General features: G+C 31.0%; 1 long non-coding RNA gene across 1 annotated transcript; it reads right to left on the minus strand.

The window, feature by feature from the left end:
* Nucleotides 1-1,246: 1,246 nt before the first annotated feature.
* Nucleotides 1,247-22,748, minus strand: LOC118647726. The gene is made up of 3 exons (XR_004964899.1): nucleotides 21,603-22,748; nucleotides 21,341-21,515; nucleotides 1,247-2,085 (listed from the first exon to the last, which is right to left on the minus strand). It is a non-coding gene; the product is annotated as an uncharacterized LOC118647726 (long non-coding RNA).
* Nucleotides 22,749-23,704: the final 956 nt, after the last annotated feature.

Here is a 23,704-nt window from a genome sequence, read left to right on the forward strand (position 1 = left end):
TCCAACGAATTTATGATATCGCGATTGAAATTACAGCGCTGGGACAACACGAGACGCGGTACGCCAAACTAATGCACGCTTCGCGTCTCTCTGATCGATACCGGCACTTTTCAAACTTCGCGACTCGCTCTTTATAGTAAATTACTCCAGTGTATCGTGATTATCGAAGCGCACAATCGGGCGGACTCGATTCAAATGTCAAGGATGGAATAACATTAACATTATTAGTATCGTAAATTACATTATATATTATTACATGTAGTTCCGGTTTTTACCTTCTCGTTAATAACAAAAGTTTCATTTTTATTAAAATAAAATTAGAGAAGAATTAATCGATAATTAAACGCCAAGAAAAGGACATCGATCACGTACCAATTCCTGCATTCGTGCTTATTAAAACTTACTGCTAGATTTAGATTAGATTCCCAATTCTGTACAGCACGGAAAAATTCTGAAGAACGTTCGATAAAACTACTAAATTACTTTTGCTTCAAGATTTATTGACGATTATAAACACGAATATAGCTTACCTTAATTTCAAGATATCGAATATGTTAGTCAAAAGAAGACTGTCTGTCCAAAGCAAAGAAATATTTAGTAATTATCCAAGTTGAGCCAAACTGATATTAAAATATATATACACGTATATTAGAAATAAGGTTCACTATAATAGCCTCGCAATAACTTTCTTGTTAACTCTTCGTTTTTATTATACGCGTTGAGAAAAACAAAACACCTAATCTTTCGTAATAAAAAAATATCACTTTTCGTACGAATATTATATCTCGTGTTAAACACCTAAGTACGGATGCATGGTACGCGTATGTGTAACGCAATGTAATAAAATTTTATATAAAATGTTGGAATTAATTCTATATATATATAATATAGTTTTTTATATAGTTAATTATACATCATAATTCTTTCAAATTAATTTTAGAGCTATATTATAATAATAATAATTATTATTATCACTACATATTATTATAAATTTTATTTCAATTTTTTATCATTAATAACAATGTCACTTATCAAGCACAATTTCTCATATATACATTTCATACATATATAATATTCAATTGTAGTACGACATTTTAAAAGCTTATTCTGACGATAAAGCCATGAGAAATTCTAACAAAATATTTTTAGATTATAGTTTTTTATTTTGAACTATAAATTATCGCTTCACAAAAAATTAATAATCATTAATACTTCTTGAATAAATTAACTTATCATTTTTTACAAAGTTTATATTTTATTTACGAGACTTTATGTGTGTAAATTTTAAATATACGTAATACATTTAAGTAGAATGTTTTGTCATATAATAAAATGCAATTAATGACACAGAAATACGCCAGGTATTTTAATTAATGTATTGATTTAAACTTGATCTTGTGTTCTTAGTATATACATTAGTATATACATATAAAATTATATAAAATTTTCGTAAGCATAATGAATATTTGTTCTACACTGAGAAACCTGTTTAATTAAACCCGTTTTGTTAAACTCTTGTTTGAATGTGAACAAACAAATAGATTGATTGACGCAACAAAATCCATATCCAAATAAAAATTTAGTTAATTCAACCATATGAATTTGTCAGTGTAGTATTACAAAATATTTCAACTACATTCTTTTGTTGCGTCAACCAATGTATTTGTTTGCCCATACCCAAACAAGAGTTTAGTTGATTCAACCATATGAGTTTCTCAGTGTATAATTTTAAAACAGATCTCTCAGTTATAATATTTTTATATTCTCAATTTGTAATATATATGTACGGCATATATTTTGTATATCTTTTATAGATTTACCTCAAATAATATCTAATAAACTGTAATTTATCACTCACCGATACGATGCGCAGCAGCGGAGTTGAACTACGGTGAACTCTATGTCGGACTGTAACATACAAGCATATCCAAATTATAGCATCGTTTAAAATAATTAATATTTCAAAAGATAATTGTTGCATATATAAATAATAATTTATTTACCCTCTAGTCGTTCCACCATCGTTTGATGCCTCCGAGGCCTCATACATCCTTCGACGCATCATAAACCGCTCACGACAGTAAACTGTAAATTACACAATTGTAATTTAATATACATATAAATCTACAATCCAAATTAATAATTATAATAAGAACGTTTAAAAATATAAAATTATACCGTAATTACATGCTAATTGCGATTTTTATGGCAAAATTCATTAAGCAAAGCACGCGTAATATTATAATATACATATAACTGACGCATCATGCCTTCTGGCAAGTTACTCTTCGTGAACAATAGTATACGTCTAAAATCTCGGTTCGCGCGAATGATTACGATTAAATTTCAATAAATTACTCCCCGTTCTCAAATCGAAAATAGTAAGTGGATAATAATAATGTTTAAAGGCAGATAATTGTAAGAATCACCATAAAACAAAACTTATACCCGTAGTTTAATTCCAATAATAAATTAATAATTGTTTCAAATAAATGATCCGTTCAGTATTCACGAGTTTCGAAAGAGAATGAAACGCCGCAACTGTACTCGCTTGCTCGAGTCTCGCAATGTAAATGACATATCGACAAACAAATCGATTTTGGAAATACAGCGCATTGTACATCCAGTAGCCAAAATCAGCCATCATTAATATCTAATATTTAAAACTTTACGTCAAAAATTCTTGATAAATGTTGATATGAATATCATAGCTTACTATTACGTAAATCAATTAATTCTAGCGGTCCATATATGTATTACGTTCTTAAATTATGTTTCTTATTACAGAAATGATGAGTGAACTGTATTTGTAATACTGGTAAAATTATTTTAAGTGCAATGAATCCAAAAAGTAAAGAAATAATTGCTCGTAAATGTCACGCTAAAACAACAATTTAGTAACTTTATTTATTTTCGCTGACGACTGTTGCTACAAAAGAAAGGAATTAAAATAAGTCGCGCGAAATATCTATTTCAAGAAATAGATTAAACGTGAGAATAATCAATCGCGCGAACCAGTAATCCTTCACTGTTCTCAGATGTGATCGCGTTTTTCTGTAATATTTATCGCTGCCACGTACCAAGGAATAATATTGCGACGCAACACAGAACACTGCGAGCCATTGCCTGACTATTCGTCTGACATCGCGCAAATGATTACTTATATTTGTATGCAACAATAATATTGCTGCATAAATAGTAAATACTAAAAATGCTGAAAAACGTGTACTAGCCGACACTATCGCTCTACTATGAAAAATTTAAATTACAAAATTTATATCTACACCAAATATCCTATATCCTTATACAACGCTCTGTTACTTTAGATAAACTATATGTGTCGGAATTCATAGATATAGAATTCTATTTATAATGTTATGACGTTTTCCTTGTGTAACAGGAAAAAGTTCGAAGAATTAAATACACATCCACTCGTACATAAGATAAAGTATATACATACATAAAAGATGTATAGTGCATAAGATTATAATTTTACAAATCGCTTAAAGAACTTTGTAAATTAATCTTTAATAAATGATCAATATATAACCCTTTTCTATAACTTAAATTTAATTCGTATGATTTACGTATTAGTCACGCACATTCAATACAAAAATTGTGAGCAAATTATAAACCGGAGAAATAAAACGTAATGTGTTCAATTTCAAATATTATTAAAAAATGACTTTCCTCAAATATCACAAAAAGCTAATTTATAATTTCCATTTCACTGTTGTTATTTCAAATAAAAATACATCACGCAAAATATTCGTAAATAAAAATAATTGTCACTTTAATGCAAAACGTTAATAATAAAAAAATGAAAAATAAAAAATAAGCATAAGTATTAAGTATACACTAAAAATCTATTGATTCCGAGATTTTCATATCAAGATTTCTGGTTTTAATCAGAATAAGATAAGCTATTAAAGTATCATATAAGTATGATACTATATCGATGTACAAATATACGGTAGTCCAAGCCTATCGTTTTAATTCACTTCTTTTCATACTGATGTCACAAAAGAACGCATTGCGGTGCTTTAAAAGCGACTTGTCGATCAAAGGGACTAGGAGAAACGAAGTGGCACAGAACTTGACCTGAAAGAAGCGTTTCCACGGAATGGCTTCTCGCGGAATGGAACCACGGAATTCAGCGTAATTCTTTAACAGCCCAATTTCACGATATAAAGGAGTCGGGACACTATAATGCCGCCTCTGCTTTCTTCCAAGGAACTTCGTCGGTCGCGGTCGATTGTTTTGTGTTTCGGGGAGGCCCAATAAAGCGTAGTGCCGACGACGGTGTGTCTCGATGTAAGAGAGCAGAGTGCGCCCACGGCGCTTATTAAGGCTTCGGATTTTCGTCCGACCCGTCGCTTCGTCTTGACAAGGAAATCGGTTCCAACGTGGCAGCCGCGATGCCGATCTGAGGCCGCGATGTATAATGCAGGTAGATCAGAAATTACCCGAATTTACGTGAAGAAAGTGCGTTAACCCCTAAATGTAGAAACTCCTTCTGGAGTAGAATCGTTTTGAAAATACTAGAAATGTCATCGAATTTTTACCAATTTTTCAACATTAAAGCTCGTTTTACAAGTCAAAACGTTTGCTCGATAATTCTCGAACATTTTGCGTAGCTATATTCTTCTGAAAGAGATGTCCATGCTAAGGACAGAATATATTATAATATATATATATATAATATATATGATTATATAGTTTAATTATACTTAGTTGAGTTAATAATTTAAAATACTGTAAATTAAAATCAATTAATTATTTTAATTCTTGTTTCAAAAATGTTAAGCTAAAAATTAATTTATTAATAATTGCGTTATAACGTTACAAAACATATATTTACGAAAATATTTTAATATTGTATATTTTTAGGTTTCCAAAGTCAGCTACAAAACACTTGTACATTTCGTTCAAGAATATCTATTGATCAATCTTTTTTAATGAAATAAAAAGAAATATATCCATTATTCTAAAAGCAAAACGCACAAAAACGCAAATATATTTAGCTTTAAACATATTATGTTATTGTCGGTATTATATGACTTAGCAATGAGATTTATGTGTCATGCAAGTAAGAGAAACAGCAATGGCGCCATTCTTGAGCCGGACAACCGAAGCGGCAAAGTGGAATTGCGGAGCGGAGGTGCGATAATGAATAAATTGACGGTAAGTGTAATGAGTTATACCCAAGATGAAAGGATCTGTGAATGTAGAAGGAAGGTCATCGCAAGAAGTACACGATTCTGTCTGCTACCCCATTTAAATATCTAATTTACGTTGTCGGTTGGATTGTCATCAAAAGCAAGAAGACGAAAATTAACGAAACTGATAAAATCCAACGTCTAATTTCTCTTTCTCTTTTTCTTTATCACTTTCATATAGGAAATCTTATTACACGGTATTATTATTTTGTATAATAATAATAAAAAAGAAATTAAAAATATTATTAATTTCCAAATCTAATAAATCTCGAAAAGTAGACAAATTATTTAAAATTTATTGAGTAGCGCTCGAAATTTATTCTCGAATTAACAAATTAATTAGTAAAGATTTATTAATAATTAAATTAACGTTTCTTCTTGGATAATTACTTAATTATTCAGATAATTTCGTGTTAATAGATGATGAAAGCGTTCTTGTGACACTGAAAATTTCAAACGAAAGTGAAATATATGTGACACATTTAGTCATTAAAATATATTTCCATAAATTTGCATAAGAACCGTTTTTGATGCTAAAATTTTCTAGGACGTAATCTCCTTCAATGAGTTCCATCGTGGCACCTATTAATTTCTATGATATCAATGGCAGTGCCGCAAATGTACCTCATTGATAGCGTTATCTTGGAGCGCATGCACATGAAACACGCGATATTAGCCAACATAAAGCGAATATGGGCAAAGGAATCATATTAAAATTTGCATTAGTTAGCTAAATCGTTCTCACTTACATAAAAAGCAATAAATTGAGGGCAACCGTCTTATTAAAGATTGACTATGACAAGACCGAACATATCGATACGTATAATTTTCAAAGCAAATTGTGTTCCGTTTGTAGTTTATAAAGAAACAGTTTTAAATATGTATATCATATAATTTTTTAAAATACATTCACTCAAAATTTTGTTCTTCGAATAACACCGATGTATATTTATATATGTTATATACGTTAAATCAATATCTTTAAGCCCTTATATATACTTCTTACATAGTAGATTAGATTATTTTTCAGATAATTTAGAAAAGAAGCTATAACTTTGTTTGCTTCTTCAAAGAAAACGATCGGTTGTTATATAAAAAAATATAAATCATGTATATAGGCACATAACAAAAGATTAAAGATAAATATATAATCTCTTAAGTCCTTGAATTGAAAAAATGAATTAACTTGGTAATTCAAATAATGATATGTTTCATATGGACATGCAGCTGCGTAAAAATCGATATAACCTTTCGAAATTCGATCATTTTGTGTTGTAATTCAATTATATATGTACATTTTATTGAAAACATTATTTTTGCAACAATATAGAGATATAAACTGAGATTATTCAAATTATTTTTTATTGTTAATTTGTATTAGAAATAATGTGTCATGTAAAATAATAATAGTTGTTTAATCAATACTTTTTAATGACACATTAATATGACAATATGACATGTTAACATAAAAAAATTTATTAAGAAAATATATCTTGCGCTAATCTCTTAAATATTCCGTATCGATTTCAGCACATCCGACATGTATACCGCATTTAATTATAATATTCTGACTGCAAATTTAATATGTGTAAAGTAAATATCGTGCATTATGGCACACGCTATCCTGATGACTTATAAATGCCGTCATGGAAAGGAATGTGGAAAATTCCTCGTGCAAAATAATAGTGATAATAGAATTAATAAAATATTGAAGTTTTCTTGCACTATCATATTATGCGTTGTAGAAATTGATTACACAATTTTCTAACATATACAAATAATTCTTTAATATCTTCTTTTAATATTCTAACACACGTGTTTATATACAAAGATTAATACTCTTTACGGCATTTTGTTCAACGTTTTTTTGACCTGTAAAATTTTTTTATAACATATCTCTATAAAAATGTATCAAATATATACATATTGCTTAGTTTTCAAAACTAAAAAAATATATTTTACCTTGTAAAAAGTAACTCTTATCAAAATCGAATAATAACAAGATAAATCAATTACAGAAAAAAATTTTGTAGCTTTTAATACAGCTCTCAATACAAACTTGCTATTTAATGTTGCAAATAATTTTTTTATTATGTCGAGTGTTTCGGATCCGACGGCCAAATGCCGTCGGATGCTTTCAAGACTACTGTGTACTTTCATATCATTCAAAATTTTTTTAAGTTACATAACAATCAAGCAAAAATTAATACAAACTTATAATTAAATAATTATATTTCATATATCCAATAAATAATTAAAAAATATATTTGTTAAAACCAGCAGAATAAAATTTGACAAAATTAATATTTTGTAGGAACAAAAAAAAAATAAAAATTTAGGTTTTATGGAGAAGATGTTTCGTGATTAAATTTTTAGATGTCTGGAAAAAAAAGCGAAATTACAGATTGCACAAAATATGCACGCCGCTATATAATCCATTTCTATTCAAAGCGCGATTGTTTACGGGACAGTGAAGTGTCATCACCGCATTTTTTTCGCATAAGTATGACATAACGAGAAAGTCTTCGATTCTTTGTCTGAGAAAACTCACATAGGACTGCCCCTAGTCATGTGCCCGTTAATAATTATCATTAATTCACTAATTATCAACTTCTTTTAATAGCTGGAAAATGCTGCAACGTTTAATGACTGATGTCACGGATGTCATGCTGCCCTAGTTCTCAAAGATTCAGTCTTCAGAGTTATATATATTATATGCGTTTACACACACACACACACACACATAGGCAACGCGATATCAGTCTAAAAAGATTTGTACGTGTTTGAATGTTAACATGTAAATTTATCTAATTATTTATTTCTGTTTTAATGTACACGAGCGTTAAAAACTTATAATACAAAATAATTAAGTTGTTATCTTTACATGATTGCATGTTTTCACGAAAGGAGGTATTTATTTATTCGAATTAACGATCCAATCTTCGTAGAATATATTTAAAAGACTATTATATTTTTAGAGTTTCTTTATATATTTAAATTTTATTATTAACTATTTAACAAATTAATGAGAGATACAAAATTGTCTCACATAAAAGTATTATACAAAACTTTAAGTAATCGGTGAAAAATGTTCAATAATTTTACTCAAACTTTCTGAAAGATTTTCTTTTCTTAATTGGTAAATGTATATAGCGTATACTTTCTCAATGCGCTGTAAATCTCAAACTAGGTTGTTATATAAAATTCGTAGGAAGTAGTTAAATATACGTTACAATATGCAAGATGACGGATAATTTGTCAAATGTAGGGCGAATAAGTAAGTAATTAATGTGTGATACGATTAAAGTCACGTTCGAAACAAAACGAACTATTGCGTGATGTCCACCTATTCCTACCACAATTAAACACTTAAAATACAAGAGCATAAGCTATAAATGTGACATCCGTTTGTTCTCGTCGTTATGATCTCATTGTCAGCGGTATAATAATTCATAATAATTAGGATATTGCAATATTTAAAAAAATTTCGGATAAAAAAAAAGAGTACCTAATTATAATATAGCAAAGATATCATTCATAAACTTGTGTATGCTAAATATGTCTTTCGATTCTTTCAAAAACTTTTGCAACATACGTTTTCGCAATGCGCGTGTACAATATTTTATAATTTTACAAATAATTGAAAAGGAGTCTAAAAATTACGATTTTCTCCGCAAAAGAGGAAAATTATTAATCACTTTAGACAAAGTAAGTTTCCGCCGTTTTTTTCGGTGAATATAAGAACATCGTTTCCTTTTCACGGACAACGTAAGCTCAAAGTTATTTCGCGAGCTACATACTTTGCAGAGATGCCAAATTGCGCGTGTAACCACTTTGACTACCCGGCGATTTCCAGATTATTAAAAGCGATTTGCACCCTGAGAAAATAACAGTGACCATCGACAGGATCATATTTAAATTGCATCACCGACCGCTCGTCCAAATCGTTTTTACCTGGGTTAATGCCGTTATTTTCCCTGGTGTTTTTTTTTTGTTCTTTTTTTAATGAATAAAACATGGCGGCGGCGGCGACCGGCGGATCGGGACGCGTTCCTCCTCATCTTGACGTTTAGGATCGTCAGTCGCCACCGCCGCCGCCGCCACCGCCGTCGAAAATTATTCCAGTCCGTGGATGTCGGTAGCTGGGATGGGCCTCACGCTACCCAGAAGGAATACGCTTATTTCTCTCTCAACGCGGAGGATTGGTCGATAGATCGCCGAAGGATCGGCCGCTTCTAGGCCCGATGGACGAAGCAATTACTCTGAAATTACTCGGATCTACTTTCCTTTTTTGTTTCGGTTTTGTTTCGGGGCGAAAATATCCCTACACGCGATCGCCATCATCGCCCAACGCCAAATTACCTACCGATAATTAGGTTAGCCACTTATTCGAGGAAAGTCTCACACAGGCAACGCCTGTCCTGCCCGACCGTTCGCCATTCTACTTCTCGCCGAAGCACCGGATAATCGAATGTAACGACACAGTTGTACATATCCGCCGTAGAAACAACCATTACACAAAAGTCGCATTACTCCTTGCTAAAAAATAACTGTTTCTTCTTTACTTTTACACTTATTGCACGTTATGTAAAACTTTACGGAAGAAAAGAAGAAAAGAAATTAACAAAGGAAGATCCACAGATTTTGAAAAGTTTGCTAATTGAGATATAGAATTTAATATCCTAAAAGAGTAATATTTAGGTGCCAATGAGTCAAAGGGTTGGAGTTACAAGATGTTAAAGTTTGAAATGACTCGCGTGACAGATCACAGCAAATGGCTAAAGCTTCACAGAATCAGCCTAGCCTAAGTGTTAATTGTCTAAAATTTCGCAGTTTTTATTAAACAGTACATATTTAAGAAATAATTTAATATGTTGTAATATTTTTAAATAAATTGAAATAATTTATTATTTATATTCTTTTATTTTTTAATAAAGAAATTTTTAATAAATACATCTATCTAAATATGTATCTTTTGTAAAATCATAAAATTAAAGAAGAAAAAATAAATGTTCAAAAAAATTATCAGTTAGTCTTAAATTTTAAATATTGCAATATCCTAAAGAAAAAAAGAAACCTTGTCAAAAATCTTTAAAAAGAAATCTAATACTATCAGTTTAACTAATGTGTCATGTAAATATATATACAGCATATATCTTAAATATTATTTATTATATTACAATTCTAATCTTTTTAATAAATATAGAGACTTTCTTCTTTCTGACTGCAAACTTTGGAGAAATTAAATTTGGTCATTTAATATTAAATATCATTGTTCTACATTAATTACGCATTTTAAAAAGTTGCCAAAATTTTAGTGTAATATATCATCGCAGGAATAGTAACAATCATTTTCTATAATTTTGCTGTTTTGTTAGAAAATTTTTAATATTTTGATTGTTGTGCCGTTGATCGTAATTGTAACACAGTGTACGTGAAAAAAACTCATGTAAATTACCCAACTCCTTTCACGTTACTTCTATATTTCTTGTACTACGCCAATAAAAAATGTCATTTACGTAACAATCTCCATGTGTTACGAAAACGTAAGCAATTAGGCATTATATTTACCAGAACAAGAGAGTTCTTACTATAAATTATTTTATAATATTTCGCAGTCAAAAATCGATCAATCGTAATATATAATTTACGTTTTTATGCTTCCGCACTGTATTAAGAATTACAGATGATTCCATCCATCATGTAAAATATAATTATTTTATTAAATCTTACGCGCATGAGATGTCTATATAAAATTATACACTTGAGCTGTCGAATTCTTCATCACAATAGCAGTCGTAACAATCGTAGAAATGACAGTAACGTTACTTGATAATTTTTTCATATTTATGTCTTTCGGTTTATGTACCAAAACATCTTGCAACAATTAAAATGTAGTAAAGCAACACGAGCAAAATTATAGTAAAACATTACTGTCATTTCTACAACTGTTGCTGTGAAAGAGTTTGACATCTTCGTACGAATGCATAATTAAGTCAGAGTAATATGTATAATTACTAATTGCTCGGATTGATAAACATTCGTCCTTTCAACTTTTATATTTCAAGTATTATCAAAACGATAGAACGAGTATTGCGCGAGTTTACGCCGCGTGGTGCGAGATCCATCCAGAACTGTCGTATACAATAAAACGTAACCTGCGTGACCAGACAGCCTCCGTCGTCAAGGAGTTCAACTACCTGTATGATGACAAGTTGGCAACGGGAATTAACGTCAGAAATCAACAGGTACCATGTACCGGTCAATTTCTTTCTACTGAATATGCATCAATCAATGCATGGCCTGCACGAAATCCTTCAGAAGTGTTTATCATACTAGTTACTAGTGACTCAAATTGCTTCTTTAAAAAATAGAAGCGTAATATCGCGTAATGCTGATCTGTTTTAATTATAAACTAGAATATCTAGTGTATAAAATTAAACAATAACACGGCGTTGATGATTTTACACAGCTTGACGATACTTTAATCTAATTGTCGCGATTCCATAATACGAATCGCTTCGAAAGTGCCTTTTTATTTCTGCCCATAATTTTATCACATTTTAACGATATTAATTTAGAAGGAATTTTATTCGTAAAAAATAAATTAAATATATAAATTTGTACACGGCGGAAATAGGCCATATATAATCGTAGAGAAATTTAGCTTTATTATAGTTTCATATATATCTACCTATATAATTATACGGTGCCTGACGGTATTAACAGTCACTTGAAATAACCGCGAGATTTACATTACATAAAGTAACGCGCGCGCGCGTTATTAAGAAAATGTTGATCACGTAAGCATGACGCCTCGAAATGCATAGTCGTGTGTGTGTGTGTTTGTGTAAGCGTGTGTGTGTGTGTGTGTGTGTGTGTGTGTGTGTGTGTGTGTGTGTGTGTGTGTGTGTGTGTGTGTGTGTGTGTGTGTGTGTGTGTGTGTGTGTGTGTGTGTGTACGTGTACGTCCGACATCTTTCATATACGAAACATTTCATAAGGAGACCATAATTGTCTGGGAGATCCGCCACGTATATATTTTTCATTGCGATTTCACTACCGCGAGTGTCAGTGGGCAACAATCAGGTATCTCTCTGCATTGCTAACACGATAATAAAGAAAATGTTTAAAAATAGAATCTGCGATTGCACTTGAAGCATCTGTGAATTTCTTAAAACTTCTCGACTTTTATTTTTTATTAAAAACTCGAAGAATATTTTGTACGGATTGCCTCCACGACATCCTGTAATTTACGAAGGCGTACTATAATTACGCACATACTATATGAGATAATTAGAATCAAGTGTCGGTACATAAAAAAAAGGGAATCGTGTGAAAAATTTCAACGTGGCCTTCTGATGAAGATACGGCTGCGTTAAAATCGTTCATTTCCGCTTTTGTGTGCAGCTGAAAACTAAAAGGATCATCCCGAGAAATACTCTTATCATTAATGCAAGGGAAGTGATACGTCAGTGAATTCCGTGAATTTTTATAATTATATGTTATGCATGTGGTGCAAGTAATACTATTTTTTCTAATAAACATAACATAATAATATTATAATGCAAATAAAATATGTAAATAACTTGAAAAACTTTATGATTTATTAAAAACTGTAAAAAACTAAAAATCTTCGTTTCTTTGTTGATTATGAAAACTGTCGCTACCTGATGAGTAACCGTATCTACGTAATTTTTCGCGTATTTATCATCTAAAATATTGAACATGAGAAAACAATGTGTATATATATTAAAACAAAAATTTTAAAAACACTTTCTAAACAACATTTGAAAAATAATGGAATGTTCCAAAGCAATAGTACAAAGGTTCGCGCGCGCAATACAAAGTTGATGTAATTTATCCCATTACCGCATTTGTCGGCAAGTCGTTACTTTATCTCGTAAACCGGCATTAAGAGATGGCCAATTGTAGTCCGCCATGTTGAAATGACAATTACTTGTAATAATACTAAGCGCGTAAAGTTTATCGTGGAAAGAACAAGTTCGAAGCCAAAAAATAGCTGATTTAACAAAAAGCGTTCATATTTTGTAATAAAAATTGCGACTGTTTCACGTTGCTTGTTCACATACATATTTCCTTTTGATCAAAAGTCAATTTATTATATATATTTATTCGTTTAATAATATAAATTAAAGTTTTTCTCGTACATGCGCATTCCTTATGAATTCAAACACAGACTTGGTAAAATTATTGTGTGCAGAAACATGTGTAGATAAAATATTACAAATCTGTAATAAGCATAATGAATATTCATGCATTGTTATATGTTCCAAATTAATAAAAATTCCATTTTTATTAAGAATATGTCTATTGGCGCTTATCTTGTAAGATATCTAAAAAAATTCGAAGGAAAAAAATTGAAAAAAGTAAGAAAGTTTTATATTTTTTCAGAAATCTTTTAAAAAATCTTTACTTTTAAAAATCGTAATCCACATGTCTTTTTAAGGTTAAATCTTCATATTTGTAACATTTACAATATTTATTTTACGTATGTGTACTATAAAAATCCACATAAAAATAATTCATTACATATATAAATAATTTTTTATATGCGCATATGAAATAATTTGTTCTACTGTGCGTCGCATTAAAATATAAACGTTCTTTTATTCTATTTAATTAAACTTGAATTAAATGTATGCTCAAAGATTTGAATATAATGTTTATCAAAATGTATTACATTATAACATATAAATTATAACATATCAGATAAGTAATACACATTCATATTACTCACAAGTTGCATTCACACACAGAGAGAAAAATTTCTTTAGATTTAATAAACAATTTTGTTCAACTATTCCAAAACATATATTTCTTTGGTTTTAATAAATTTCATACAGATTTATTAAAATTTATTAAAAACAAAGAAATATATGCTTTGGAATAGTCGAATAAAACGGTTTATTGAATTTAAAGAAATCCTTCTCTCTGTGCAACATTTACAAAACATGAAGAAAGTTCTTTTTAAAATTAAATATTATAGTTTAAATATTTTCCAACAATTATAAAAACCCTCAGCTGTAAAACATTTGCCGTAATAAACTTTATAGGATCAATAGATCACTATAAAATTCACACAAATTATTTGATGGAATTTTTTATGCACATTGGATGCATTGTTGTTTGCATATTATTTGAAAGATGATAAGCATCGGTTAAAAGCCATGCATCCGAGCCAGCGTGTATTTTCCAATAATTCGCGTTATCAGCAAACGTGTATATGCGACCGACATCCAATGCGGACGCATTTTTCATGTATTTCTCCGATTACCGAACGGACTCGGCGTGCATATATACGCGGCGACCGCAATTTACGAGTTGGAAGGTTGCGCGCGAGAACGGATTAACATCTCGGAAACTCTGCATCGCCTCTCTCTCTTTTTTTTCCCTTTTTATTTAGCTTCGCCGCCGATACATAAAAGAGGTTCATTTTTTCCATATCGCGAATCAAGATAGCTGGTGTCTAAACCAGCGGAGCTCCAACGCGAGGCCCGGTTTTTCTCCCCGCGCGCGCGCGCGAGCGCAACGTACTATATACTCAGCAATTTAATGTTAAATGCACGTGCGCGATAGTTATACACCCCGCGGCATACACCCCTACCACCCCCCCACCCCGCGTGCTTAAATCGTGATAATATCCGCGGCGGCGTGTATGTCACAAGTGTATAAAGTTAACAATGCTTAATAATGCACATAGCCATGGCCGGGCTCTGCACGGGCCGATCCGCGGCATCGATAACTGTCAGCCCGTTTAATACCGCTTTCGAATATCGATAAGGGTGAAAACGTAACAACTGCATATTCCCACGTATACGCGCCGCGGAGGGAAGGGGGATGGCTGTTGAAAAATTTTATCGGCCGCGCACGATACCGTTCCGCGCGCGCTGCACGAAATATCGGCATTCGTCCGTCACCGCGCGTCCGACAACACGCTTTTACGCGCCGCATATGACCGTCGGGCTTTTATTATCGGCCCTCGTTCCTCCTAAATGACGGCGTCGTAACGGTAAATCTACCGATCTGTTAATCCCGCCGTCTCTGACGACGCGATTACCGATGCCGCGCGTAACGTCCCCCCATCGACTGGATGTAACCGCGACGATGATAATCCATCGCGAACGCAATAAATACCGGCAATTACGTGGTAAAATTACGATATTTTCGTTTCCTCGCGTGTCGATATCTCGCGAGCCTTTATCTCGGTGTTTTGCATTAAAATAAACACATATGCGAGGTGATATCGATGCAAATGCATTATTTGCGTTTCGCGCGTTTGTTTTTTTTTTTTTTTCTGCACGACGTCCTCGAGAAATTCACGAACGTACGCGACGCAAACAGCGCAATTATAATAACGGACGTAGCATTGAGAAATCATTATCCAATCGATAGGTGGAACAGTTCAAATTGCTAATCGCAGCATGATTCTTTATAGTGTTAAAAATTATATTAATGTATATGATACATGATATTACGAAGATGATCGTCTTTCTAAAGAACGGCAACGATTGATTTCTGCTGAACTAAATAAAAGTAATTTTACAGGAATTTATAGATTTGAAACGGCGTTCGACATTCGGGATGTTTGCTTAAATTTTGTAAAAAAATTCCCTTAAAATTACCAGATTTTCCAGGAATTCTATTTAAGATTCCAAGCAAAATCACAGATTTTTTTAATGCAACTTTGAAATAAATTTTATTATATATTCTTTTTAAATTTTCCATATATATTTTTTACCATTAACTATTTCAGATGTTAAATTTTAGAACATATTTAAAAAATAATATGAATAAATTAAGTAGCATACAACGGTCTGCAACAGATCACCGGAAATACAGAATTCAAACGATGTAATTGCACACACAATGCTGATGCAGAACGATATAGTGTCTTTAATTGTCATTAATTTTTAAAATAAAAACTCGCGACTCACGCAAGAATGTACGTGAATACAAACGTGCTATATTAGATTTATCTAATATAATATAGATAATTGATTATCGACATTACAAGAAAAAAAGGGAACAAAACAGTTTTTGTTCAGAAAGAGAAACAGAATTTAAATTTGGAATTCCAAAAATTTCCCCGTGTCAATAAAATCCTATAAAAATCCACCATTTACGTAGTACAAGGGTAAGAAAGACCTACCCTAAAAACTTCAAGTCTTCCCGGTTTATCTCGGTGGTGAACACCTAACTGACGCTCTAAAAGACATAATACGGCGCAAGAGAAAAGACAAGGATTATCTAGCGAGTTTTGCCAGTAGTAACTATGGAAACTGGATCTATCTCGGTGTCAAGAGCTATCTCGTCGAGCAACACCTCTTCGATGTTCTCCGTCCGCGGGAGATGCCCATAGGATGCGGATCGCTGGTAACGGCGATCCGGGCGACCCTGGCGACCCCCGTGCGGGCTGCGAAAGTGCGGGTTCGGTGGAAAAGGCTTTTAAAAAAAAAAAGAGTCGAGAAAACGAACGAGTGCACGCGACCAAGATGGCGTCCAGGCGGGTTGCCAGGCCCCGATATACCGCGATAGACAGGATAGACGGGAAACGAGACAGAGAGAGAAAGAGAGAGAGCGAGCACGCGGAGCAGGAATGGAAGCCGCAAAAGGAGAATGGGGATAATTGCGCGCGAGGCAATGCACGAGGCTCCTCCCCTTATTCAAGCCTAAAGCCTGCAACTGCAAGTGCCAAGCTGCTCACTTTGCGGTGCGCACACATGACACGTTCTCGGCCGTTCACGACGCGCATCCCGGCATCGTTGATGCCGCGCGCTCCGCCTTTGCGCTACCGCACTACGAGTACGCTCATTATGTGTGTACACAGGAGCATACGCGTGTATGTATCCTGCACGTGCGTGTATGTTGTAGGTGTGTGGGTGTGGTGCGTGCGTGCGTGCGTTTGCACTCAACAATGGCTAGGACTCCCTGGAAATCTGACTCACTCGCTCGTTGAGTACGTCTATTGATCCGCCTTTCTCCTTTCTTATAGATTTGGCGAGTATTTCAGGAGAAAATTTGAAAAATGTCGCGAAAGATGAGAGGCTGTCTTGCAAAAGATAAGGGAGCTCTGTTTTGTACTTGCCCCCCCCTCCTCCATGTGTCTGATGTTAAATAGATCTGCACATCGTGCAAGAACGAGGTAATCGCTGAATTGAGAAAAAAAAAGGGAAACAGACACGTAACGAGTGCGACAAAAAAGCTTTACGTGCTCAACTCGTGACTTGAGAAATTAAATTTGTTTAGCGTATATCTTATTAATCACAAATAACTGATACTCAATTCTGGTACTAATTACATGTACTATAACAGATTTTTTAAGAAATTAAACAATCACATCTGATTATTATTCCTGACATAACAAATAATTATTAGAAATGCATACTGCATGAAAAATATTTAAAAAACTGTCGGAAATGTTTTATTTGAAAAAGAATATTACGCATGAAATGTTGTTAATATCACCTATATGATAAATTGATAGAAAAATGCAAAACATTCATAAAGATATAATACGATAGTCGAAAGACTTTATATGTAAAATTATTGTTTTAGAGAAACGGGAGATGACTTCTATTCGTACAAGGCATGTTTAAAAGCAATTTAATATAACTTTACTAATAATATTTTTAAAAAATTTTTCTATAAAGAGCGCGCATTGAAAAGATCACTGTTACAAAATCTATTATAAAAAGTCAATCTATATGTTGTTTTTGCGTAAGCAGTTTTTCCTCCATGATTGTTTACATAATTAAAGTATGTTCTTACGTAAGATAAGAGATTTTAAGATTAGAATAACGAAGTTTTGAGAATAACATTCGAAGTTGTATATAACACAGTATAAACTCGGCGCGTATCGGCGCCATTACGGGAAAAATACAGACATTAATTATTTCTTATTAAAAAAAAATTATCAAATATATAAAATTTCTATAATGTGTGTATGTATATAATATTTCAATTAATAATAAATTTAATAATATAATAGTACTAATAAACTTATAATTTTCTTATACTGAGTTAAACAGTCATTAAGCTATAACGACTTATAGATTATAGATATTATATATAAATAAATAGCTAAAATTTTACATAAGAAATTGCACATAAATACAGTAAATAAATTTATAAATTTACGCAAAAATGTAAAACAAGTACATAAATTATGAGAAATATGAAACAAATATTCACATCAATATGTAATGTAATGGTAAAATTGTCATTATTATCATAGTTTCGGGATATTATTAAAAATCTCTCGATAAAAATAGAACAGTTTTAACATCTCAACATCTCAAATTTTAATTCACAACTCACATCTTATAATATTCATACAATAGCACTATAACATCAACTTGCATGTAAATATTAGCTAAATATAGTAAAATTATTGTAAGTAATACATACTAATATTACTAATATTAGTAATATTAATGTAATACATATCAATATTATTGTATGTAATACATAATATATTATTAAATTTATTATCAATTAGAAATATTATAAAATAAATACCACACAAGACAATCACAAAATATTGTTAATAAAATATGATAATTTCCTGTTTGTAACTTACAAAATAACTACAAGAACAGTGATCACAATTAAAATAGTAAATTATCAATCATGGTCAATTACTTATACATACATAAGTATTGCCAATTACTGCATATATAAATATTGCATTTACATTAAGACACACGTGTGTCTTATAAAAATATCAACACAGTACGACTTTATACTTCTGATCAACAGATTAATTATAAAATAATAACCATTGGTAATTACTACATGTATAATATTCTCAATTATTATACATGTAAGCTATTAATTATAACCTCTCCATCAAATCATATGAATATTTTATATCTAATTAAATGGAAAACATGTAAATATTTTAATTAAGTGAATAATGAATTATATAAATTCATTATATAAATAATACTGTTGTCACAGACAATTTATTTGACGAATCTGCTGCATATTCCAGGATTTTATTTAAATTTTATAAGAGTTTTATTTGAGCTCTGTTTCAGAATTTTCTAGGATTTTATTCAAAATTTTCAGATAAAGTAAGATTAGAGAATTTTTTGTATGCAGCTTCAAAATATATTTTATAATTTCTTTTCATGTTCCTAATTCACCCACTGATCTGAATATGTAGATAGTTAACGGTGGCACTTTCGATGAAGCCAATTGAAGATTCGCCACTATAATGATAAAAGTGGACTCGTATGCATAAATCTTGTACATGATGTGCTATTTTATGTGTCAATAAATTTATTTCAATTTATGTACAATGGGACGATATTGTATTTGTAATAATACAAATAAAAAATTTGGACGATCATTCTATAAGTGATTGTCATTAAATCTAATAATTACTATCTTGCCATTAAATCTAATAATTACTTAAGAATAAAAAAAAGCTTTAATCTTCACTACTTGAGAAACTTGTAATAATTTTTTTGTTTTAAGATTAAATGTTACAGTCACAATAAAAGAAAAAAACAACTACAAAATGATTATAAAATTATTATTTATTTCATTCACAACGATCAATCGAAATAATCAATTATTTTAAAATATTTGTGTAGAAAAGTTTTTATTTAAAAAAATATACTTTCTTTCAAAAATTTTAAAATTTACAGGAAAATAAAATTTGTTATTACATCATTTATTTCATTGTAATTATTAATTTAAGTTACCAATTATTAAATGCTTATTCTCAAACAAAAAAAAATTAGAATTTTCTTTTAAAACATTTTTTAATCCTTAAGAAAATCTGTAATTATAACGATTATTTCATTATAATTATCAATCTATATTGTCAATTGTAAAAATTCTACTCCTCGAATAGACAAAAATATTTTTAAAAGACTATCTTTTTTTAAATATTTAAAAAATTTTTTAAATCAAAATATTACAATTATATTATTTATGATAATAAAATTATTTTGATTTTTTGTTTAAAAATTAATTTTCTTAGCATTTTTTAAATTATTTCTAATTAGTAATTCATAATTTAATAAAAATCTGCCAAGATAAAATTCTAAAGATTTAAAAATGGTGTGTTATGTTCCAAATATACCACTAACATGGTGCCAATCAATTGGAATCATGTTTTAGCTAAAAAACAAAAGATATCGGCTATTCATATATTCAGATATTCAGATCAGTAAATCAATATTTACAAAAAAAAATTTATTAGAAAGAGAAAGCCATATATATGAAATAAAAATTGAAAGTTTTCCAAAAATTTTCCTGAGTATCCATGAAAATTAATGCTTTTTAAGAATAAAGATAAATTTTCTAAAAATTTCAAGTTTTTGCGGTTTTTCCTAATAATACATATCTTGATACATTCTCCTGAAACTATATGATACATTCAATAACGCTACTACCGCACGTAGTGTCACTTGACGAAACTAACGAACGTTCGCATTCTACCGAGATAATATATGTATAATATCCAGCGACAAAGTTTGCATTAAACGTAATAGAGACACGTAATAATATTACAATTGTTAGTACAGAACCAAATGAGACAAAAAGCAATTCTTTAATTGCTTTCAAAGAATTATACATCAATTATATGTAAAAAAAATATAATATAAATATAACAAAATCACTTATACCAGTACCTTTGTGCCAAATTATGTATAAATATGTATTTGCAGTAAATTCAAAAATATAACACCGAATTACGCTATTTCCAAGCATATTTCATCCAAAGTGCGTATATGTGTTCAAAATTAAATAGATATTTAAGTAGAATTATAAAATTACATCAAGTAGAATTATAAAATTATAGCAACATTATAGCAAAATATATTACAATCTGCATGACAATAAGAAATCAATTGTTTTTGTTAAATTACATACTTTTCCTTTTAATTTAATTTCAATCTAATTTAACTTCAAATTTAACATTTATTTATCAATAAATATACTATCTCGTGGCGGATTCGGTCTATATTATCATTAAATAAAAGATTACGAATTCTTAATATACATAACTTGCAATTCATATTCTATCACATAAAATGCACAGATAGGAGCTCGATTTTGTAAGCACAGTATAAATATACGTACACATACGAAAGCATCTTTGTAGATGCTTCTTTTTGGGCGGTGAGGGGAGGGTTGAGTGCCAATCTCCAATCTGCATGCAGCTATTTTTCATGCATCTCCTCTCTTCCGTCTCTCATGGGTACAATTTCGAGGTTAACTAACCTGTCCCATCGTCCGTCCACTTTAAATAATGTATCTACAAGCACAATAATAATATTCTTGCACTCTCTCAACGTACGATAAACGCAATCCGGAAGTCCGTAGCACAAAACATTCTACATACCTTCATGAACATTCTACGGCTGTACGGTCGTCCACGAAGCGTCTTGTGTTGTCCGGAAGTAAGCGAGCCGTGATATCGTCACGAGAATTGGAATTCGCGATATTGCTGTGTCTAATGGAAAATACCAATCGCTTCGACTCCCCCGAGACAACAGTTTGGCTGTGGCATCGAAATCTGCGCTCACCGGACTCGATGCATCATAACCACCAATCCTGGTTACGGACGAAACGGCAGAGATCACCAAGACCAGCAACAACCGATAGACTCCGGAGATCGCCCGTCACCTCAATCGACACGCCCATTCGGACTCGTGTGATTTTAACCGATAAAATCCGCAATTAATTGCGGAGCGAGTCCACTCCGATCCAAACCGCTGCACCGCTGAAACTGTCATGGCGTCCGGATAAGCGCGCGTAAAGTTCCGATCTTTTCGACGTTCAGATAACTTATTAATCGAATGACTGGGACTCGTAATGAGAATCGGATGCTTTCTGTGCACTTATTGGCAGAACGCGACATTTGTCGATGTTTCTTCAGCGATTTTCTACAGAGATTTTTATGGAGGCGCGAGTATTAGAGTGTAGAAGACAGAATAGTTCTCGTTCAAATAGCAATTTGGCGCGTATTTTTTGTATGTCACGTGACATTGCGTGAGCGTACGTAGTACCACTGACGACACACCTGGCGAATTTTTGTCACTACAAAGGGGGCCCCGATGGTAATTAAAGAGCGATGACGTTATCGACTAATAGAAATTTATAAATATTTAAATAATACAATTATATTAAATTTTTTATTATCCAAATGCTTTATAAACACGTATGAACTTATAAGGCTATAATAGCTGCTTTCCATTTTATATGTTAAAGTAAGACTGAATCACTCAGTAATGTGAATATTATTTATACTTAGATAGTGACGTCACTACTCAGTGATTAAAAAAACATGCAAGTGATAACGCTTATTTTAATAACAAAATTATTGTAATGCATAACTTTTAAAGTGAGTATGCAAGATCTAGTAAAGTATTTGGTCTTGAAATTGCTCAGATTATAAAATAAAAACTCCATTGAATCTCACTTGTGAAAATAAAAAATAATTAAGGAACGTGCATTCGAGTTATGACGTCACAAATAATAATTATTTGACTTTTGATGTAAATGGAAATTAAGTGCAGCTGATATCTCGTCGGTAATATTATATATATATATATATATATATATATATATATATAATTATAGTGCCAATGCAAGTGTCTTGATATATGTATTACTTGTTCCTGATATTCCTTACAAAAGTCAATTATATTTTCTATTCTGAAATCTTGTAAATTTATTCGCAAATCTTGTAAATTTGCAAATAAACTGCACTTTCTTAAATGCTCTTTAATTATACAATATATACTTATGTAAAAGTCTCGAGCCCACCTTCCACAAAATTATCACACAGATGTGTTAATAATAAACTAAAATGATCAAATTAATAAATTTAATAAATTAAATATTAACCCTTAATGTTCTGTCAAAATAATGTCTTTGTATGTTGCTTTTACGACATTTCCTCATGTACCTTTGTAAGATCGACTCACTTAACAATTAACCTTACGTCTTTGAGACATACGCTAGCGTTTATGCTACTAAAAAATTAATTATAGAATATTTTTTAGAATTATACATAAATTTTATATTAATAAAATTAATTATTAATAGGCACTTTTAGCCTATTTGCGTAAAAATATTACCATAAATAATAAAATAAAAATTAATCGTAATTAAATTATTAAGTATTCTTTAGTATATATTAGTAAAAATAAATGTTTCAAAATTAAAGATTCTCCATACAATTTAAAAAGATTACAGTAACATTGCAGAAATATAATATTTCATTACAATATTGCAATTAAGTTTACAAAAACATTGCAAAACGTTGCGACAATATATCATTAAAATAATATAGCAAAAAAGTGATCTTTGCAATATATATATCTCGATGTACATTACACTGCATTATGCAATTATTTGTATTAAAAGTGAATATTTCAGTGAGTACTATATTTTACACAAAGAACATTATATATCAATTTTTTTATTACGTTATTTTTA

This window comes from Monomorium pharaonis, chromosome 10 (assembly GCF_013373865.1).
Source record: "Monomorium pharaonis isolate MP-MQ-018 chromosome 10, ASM1337386v2, whole genome shotgun sequence".
In the NCBI taxonomy this organism is placed as follows: domain Eukaryota; kingdom Metazoa; phylum Arthropoda; class Insecta; order Hymenoptera; family Formicidae; genus Monomorium; species Monomorium pharaonis.